This window comes from Meriones unguiculatus, chromosome 14 (genome assembly GCF_030254825.1).
Source record: "Meriones unguiculatus strain TT.TT164.6M chromosome 14, Bangor_MerUng_6.1, whole genome shotgun sequence".
Lineage (NCBI taxonomy): Eukaryota > Metazoa > Chordata > Mammalia > Rodentia > Muridae > Meriones > Meriones unguiculatus.
The window spans coordinates 33,303,600-33,310,757 of NC_083361.1; positions in this window are offsets into that span (position 1 = coordinate 33,303,600).

The window sequence follows — 7,158 nt, forward strand, 5'->3', positions numbered from 1 at the left end:
CAAAGTTGTGCTTTGCGTTTCTGTTCTTTCAATGTAAACTTGTTTCTTTGCCGTACAGTTCGATATATCACTTTTCAGTTTTCCTGTATTCCTAATTGAGCGAGCGACACACATTTGATTCTGTTTAAAAGTAGTGCTTTGCTTTTCTGTTATTTTGTTTGAAATTTCTTCCTGTGCTGTACAGTGCGTTATATCACTTTTCAGTTTTCCTTTTATAATAATTGAACAGGCGACACGTATGTGAATTAGTTTACAAAGTTGTGTTTGGCGTTTCTGTTCTTTCGATGGAAACTTGTTTCTTTGCCGTACAGTTCAATATATCACTTTACAGTTTTCCTGAATTCTAAATTGAGCGAGCGACACACACGTGATTTATATTACAAAGTAGTGTTTGCATTTCTGTTCTTTCGATGGAAACTTGTTTCATTGCAGTACCGTGTGATATATCACTTTTCAGTTTTCCTGTATTTCTAATTGACCAAGCGACACACATGTTATTTAATTTTTAAAGTAGTGCTTTGCTTCTCTGTTATTTTGTTTGAAACTTGTTCCTGTGCTGTACAGTGCGTTATATCACTTTTCCGTTTTCCTGTAATAATAATTGAACAAGCAACACGTATGTGAATTAGTTTACAAAGTTGTGCTTTGCGTTTCTGTTCTTTCGATAGAAACATGTTTCTTTGCCATATAGTTCAATATATCACTTTTCAGTTATCTTGTATTCCTAATTGAGCGAGTGACACACATATGATTCATTTTACAAACTAGTGCTTTGCGTTTACGTTCTTTCGTTGGAAACTTGTTCCTGTGCAGTACAGTGCATTATATCACTTTTCAGGTTTCCTGTTATAATAATTGAAAAGGTGACACGTATGTGAATTAGTTTACAAAGTTGTGCTTTGCGTTTCTGTTCTTTCAATGGAAAATTGTTTCTTTGCCGTACAGTTTGATATATCCCTTTTCAGTTTTCCTGTATTCCTAATTGAGCGAGCGACACACATGTGATTCCATTTGAAAGTACTACTTTGCTATTCTGTTCTTTCGTTGGAAACTTGTTCCTGTGCTGTACAGTGTGTTATCTCACTTTTCAGTTTTCCTGTATTCCTAATTGAGCGAGCAACACACACGTGATTTAGGTTACATAGTTTTGTTTGCATTTCTGTTCTATTTTTGGAAACTTGTTCCTGTGCTGTACAGTGCGATATATCACTTGTCAGTTTTCCTGTATTCCTAATTGAGAGTGCGTCACACGTGTGATTTAGTTTACCCAGTATTGCTTTGTGTTTACGTTCTTTCATTGGAAACTTGTTCCTGATAAGAACAAGTTAGGGTTCGGTAAGGGTTAAGTTTAGGGTTAGGGTTAGGGTTAGGGTAGGGTTAGGGTTAAGGTTAGGGTTAGGGTTAGGGTTTAGGGTTAGGGTTAGGGTTAGGGTTCGAGGGTTAGGGTTAGGGTTATATCACTTTTCAGTTTTCCTGTTATAATAATTGAAAAGGCGACACACGTATGCTTTGAATTAGATTACAAACTTGTGCTTTGCGTTTTTCTTCTTTCGTTGGAAACTTGTTCCTGTGCTGTACAGTATGAAATATCACTTTTCATTTTTCCTGTATTCCTAATTGAGCAAGCGACAACATGAGATTTAGTTTTCAAAGTAGTGCTTTGCTTTTCTACTCTTTTGTTCAAAACTTGTTCCTGTGCTGTACAGTGCGATATATCACTTTTCAGTTTTCCTGTATTCCTAATTGAGTGAGTGACACACATGTGATTCATTTTACAAAGTAATGCTTTGCGTTTATTTTCTTTCATTGGAAACTCGTTCCTTTTAGGAAACTTGTTCCTGTTAGGAACAAGTTAGGGTTAGGGTTAGGGTTAGGGTTAAGGTAGGGTTAGGGTGTTAGGGTTAGGGTTAGGGTTAGGGTTAGGGGGTTAGGGTTAGGGTTCGGGTTAGGGGTTAAGTTTAGTGTTAGTGTTAGGGTTAGGAATAGGGTTAGGGTTATATCACTTTTCAGTTTTCCTGTTATAATAATTGAACAGGAGACACGTATGCGAATTAGTTTACAAAGTAGTGCTTTGCTTCTCTGTTCTTTCATTGGAAACTTGTTCCGGTGCTGTACAGTGCGACATATCACTTTTCGGTTTTCCTGTATTCCTAATTGAGCGAGTGACACACATGGGATTCATTTTACAAAGTAGTGCTTTGCGTGTACGTTCTTTCGTTGGAAACTTGTTCCTGTTAGGTAAATTATTCCTGTTAGGAACAAGTTAGGGTTAGGGTTAGGGTTAGGGTTAGGTGTTAGGGTTAGGGTTAGGGTTAGGGTATGGTGCGTTAGGGTTAGGGTTAGGGTTAGGTTTATATCACTTTTCAGTTTTCCTGTTATAATAATTGAAAAGGCGACAGGTATGTGAATTAGTTTACAAAGTTATGCTTTGCGTTTCTGTTCTTTCATTGGAAACTTGTTCCTTTGCTCTACAGTGTGTTATATCACTTTTAAGTTTTCCTGGTATAATCATTGAACAGGAAACACGTATGTGAATTAGTTTACAATGTTTTGCTTTGCGTTTCTGTTCTTTCGATAGAAACATGTTTCTTTGCCATATAGTTCAATATATCACTTTTCAGATTTCCTGTATTCCTTATTGATTGAGTGACACACATAGGAATCATTTTACAAAGTATTGCTTTGTGTTTACGTTCTTTCGTTGGAAACTTGTTCCTGTTAGTAATCTTGCTCCTTTTAGGAACAAGTTAGGGTTAGGGTTAGGGTTAGGGTAGGGTTAGGGTTAGGGTTAGGGTTAGGGGTTAGGGTTAGGGTTAGGGTTAGGGTTAGGGTTAGGGTTAGGGTTAGGGTTATATCACTTTTCAGTTTTCCAGTTAAAATAATTGGAAAGGCGACACGTATGTGAATTAGTTTACAAAGTTGTGCTTTGCGTTTCTGTTCTTTCAATGGAAACTTGTTTCTTTGCCGTACAGTGCGAGATAACACTATTCAGTTTTCCTGTATTCTTAATTGAGCGAGAGACACACATGTGATTCCCTTTAAAATTATTGCTTTGCTTTTCTCTTCTTTCATTGGAAAATTGTTCCTGTGCTGTACGGTGCGATATTTCAGTTTTCCTGTATTCCTAATTGAACAAGCATTACACATGTGATTTAGTTTACAAAATGGTGCTTTGGCTTTACGTTCTTTCGTTGGAAACTTGTTCCTGTTAGGAAGAAGTTAGGCTTAGGGTTAGGGTTAGGGTTAGGTTTAAGGTAGGGTTAGGGTTAGGGTTAGGGTTAGGATTATATCACTTTTTAGTTTTCTTGTTATAATTGAAAAGGCGACACGTATGTGAATTAGTTTACAAAGTTGTGCTTTGCGTTTCTGTTCTTTCAATGGAAACTTCTTTCTTTGCCGTATAGTGAGAGATAACACTTTTCAGTTTTCCTGTATTCCTAATTGAGCGTGAGACACACACATGTGTTTCCGTTTAAAAGTAGTGCTTTGCTTTTTTGTTCTTTATTTGGAAAAATTTTCCTGTGCTGTACAGTGTGATATATCACATTTCATTTTTCCTGTATTCCTAATTGAGCAAGCATCACACATGTGATTTAGTTTGCAAAACAGTGCTTTGATTTACATTCTTTCGTTGGAAACTTGTTCCTGTTAGGAAGAAGTTAGGCTTAGGGTTAGGGTTAGGTTTACGGTTAGGGTTAGGGTAAGCATAGGGTTAGGGTTAGGTTAGGGTTAGGGTTAGGGTTAGGTTTAGAGGGTTAGGGTTACGGTTAGCATTAGGGTTATATCACTTTTCCTGTTATAATAATTGAACAGGCGACACATATGTGAATTAGTTTACAAAGTTGTGCTTTGCGTTTCGGTTCTTTCGATGGAAACTTGTTTTGGTGCTGTATAGTGCGAGATAACAATTTTTAGTTTTCCTATATTCCTAATTGAGCGAGCAGCACACATGTGATTCCGTTTAAAAGTAGTGCTTTGCTTTTCTGTCCTTTCGTTGGAAACTTGTTCCTGTGATGTACAGTGCGACATATCACTTTATAGTTTTCCTGTATTCCTAATTGAGCGCGCGACACACATGTGATTTAGTTTAAAAAGTAGTGGTTTGCGTTTCTGTTCTTCTATTGGAAACTTGTTACTCTGTTGTACAGTGTGACATATCACTTTTCAGTTTTCCTGTTATAATAATTGAACGGGCGACAAGTATGTGAATTAGTTTACAAAGTTGTGCTTTGCTTTTCTGTTCTTTCGATGGAAACTTGTTTTTGTGCCGTACAGTGCGAGATAACACTCTTCAGTTTTCCTGTATTCCTAATTGAGCGATTGACACACATATGATTCCGTTTAAAATTAGTGCTTTGCTCTTCTGTTCTCTCCTTGGAAACTTGTTCCTGTGCTGTACAGTGTGATATATCACTTTTAAGTTTTCCTGTATTCCTAATTGAGCGAGCGACACGCATGTGATTTAGTTTACAAAGTAGTGCTTTGCATTTCTGTTCTTCTGTTGGAAACTTGTTCCTGTGCTGTACAGTGTGATATATCACTTTTCAGTTTTCCTGTTATAATAATTAAACGGGCAACACGTATGTGAATTATTTTACAAAGTAGTGCTTTGCATTTCTGTTCTTCTGTTGGAAACTTGTTTCTGTGCTGTACTGTGTGATATATCACTGTTCAGTTTTCCTGTTATAATAATTGAATGGATGACATGTATGTGAATTAGATTAGAAAGTTGTGCTTTGCTTTTCTGTTCTATCGATGGAAACTTGTTCCTGTGCTGTACAATGCGTTATATCACTTTTCAGTTTTCCTGTTATACTATTTGAACAGGCGACACGTATGTGAATTAGTTTACAAAGTAGTGCTTTGCTTTTCTGTTCTTCTGTTGGAAACTTGTTCCTGTGCTGTACAGTGTGATATATCACTTTTCAGTTTTCCTGTATTCCTAATTCAGGGAGCGACACACATGTGATTCAGTTTTCAAAGTAGTGCTTTGCTTTTCTGTTCTTTCGTTCAAAACTTGTTCCTGTGCTGTACAGTGCGTTATATCACTTTTCAGTTTTCCTGTTATAATAATTGAACATGCGACACTTATGTGAATTAGTTAACATAGTTGTGCTTTGCGTTTCTGTTCTTTCGATGGAAACTTGTTTTTGTGATGTACAGTGCGAGATAACACTTTTCAGTTTTCCTGTATTCCTAATTGAGCGAGCGACACGCATGTGATTTACATTAAAAAGTAGTGCTTTGTGTTTCTGTTCTTCTGTTGGAAACTTGTTCCTGTGCTGTACATTGTGATATACCACTTTTCAGTTTTCCTGTATTCATAATTGAGCGAGCGACACATATGTGATTTAGTTTTTAAAGTAGTGCTTTGCTTTTCTGTTCTTTCGTTCGAAACTTGTTCCTTTGATGTACAGTGCGATATAGCACTTTTTAGTGTTCCTGTATTCCTAATTGAGCGAGCGACACACATGTGATTTAGTTTAAAAAGTAGTGGTTTGCGTTACTCTTCCTTTGTTGGAAACTTGTTCCTGTGATGTACAGTGTGATATATCACTTTTCAGTTTTCCTGTTATAATAATTGAACAGGCAACACGTATGTGAATTAGTTTACAAAGTTGTGCTTTGCGTTTCTGTACTTTCGATGGAAACTTGTTTCTGTGCTGTACAGTGCGAGATAACACTTTTCAGTTTTCCTGTATTCCTAACTGAGCGAGCAATACACATGTGATTCCATTTAAAAGTAGTGCTTTGCTTTTCTCTTCTTTCGTTGAAAACTTGTTCTTGTGATGTACAGTGCGATATATCACTTTTCAGTTTTCCTGTATTACTAATTGAGCGTGTGACACAGATGTGATTCAGTTTACAAAGTAGTGCTTTGCGTTGACGTTCTTTCGTTGGAAAGTTGTTCCTTTTTATGAACAAGTTAGGGTTCGGGTTAGGGTTAGGGTTAGGGTAGGGTTAGGGTTATTGTTAGGGTTAGGGTTAGGGTTAGGGTTAGGGTTAGGGTTAGGGTTAGGGGGTTACGGTTACGGTTACGGTTAGGGTTAGGGTTATATCATTTTTCAGTTTTCCTGTATTCCTAATTGACCTAGCAACACACATGTGATTCCATGTAAAAGTAGTGCTTTGCTTTTCTGTTCTTTCGTTGGAAACTTGTTCCTGTGCTATACAGTGTGATATATCACTTTTCAGTTTTTCTGTATTTTAATTGAGCGAGAGACACATATGTGATTCCATTTAAAAGTAGTGCTTTGCTTTTCCGTTCTTTCATTGGAAAATTTTTCCTGTGTTGTACAGTGCGATATATCACTTTTCAGTTTTCCTGTATTCCTAATTGAGTGAGCGACACACATGTGATTTAGTTTACAAAGTAGTGCTTTGCGTTTCTGTTCTTCGGTTGGAAACTTGTTTCTGTGCTGTACAGTGTGATATATCAATTTTCAGTTTTCCTGTATTTCTAATTGGGTGAGCGACACACATGTGATTTAGTTTTCAAAGTAGTGCTTTGCATTTCTGTTCTGTTTTTCGAAACTTGTTCCTGTGCTCTACAGTGCGTTATATCACTTTTCAGTTTTCCTGTTATAATAATTGAACAGGCGACACGTATGTGAATTAGTTTACAAAATTGTGCTTTGCATTTCTGTTCTTTCAATGGAAACTTCTTTCTTTGCCGTACACTGCGAGATAACACTTTTCAGTTTTCCTGTATTCCTAATTTAGCGATTGACACACATGTGATTTAGTTTTCAAAATAGTGCTTTGTTTTTCTATTCTTTCGTTCGAAACTTTTTCCTGTGCGGTACAGTGCGTTCTATCACTTTTCAGTTTTCGTGTTATAATAATAGAACAGGTGACATTTTTGTGAATTAGTTTACAAAGTAGTGTTGGGCTTTTCTGTTCTTTCATTGGAAACTTGTTCGTGTGCTGTACAGTGCGATATATCACATTTCATTTTTCCTGTATTCCTAATTGAGCGAGCGACGCGCATGTGATTTAGTTTACAAAGTAGTGCTTTGCCTTTCTGTTCTTCTGTTGGAAACTTGTTTCTGTGCTGTACAGTGTGATATATCACTTTTCAGTTTTCCTGTTTTAATAATTGAACGGGCGACACGTATGTGAATTAGTTTACAAAGTTGTGCTTTGCTTTTCTGTTCT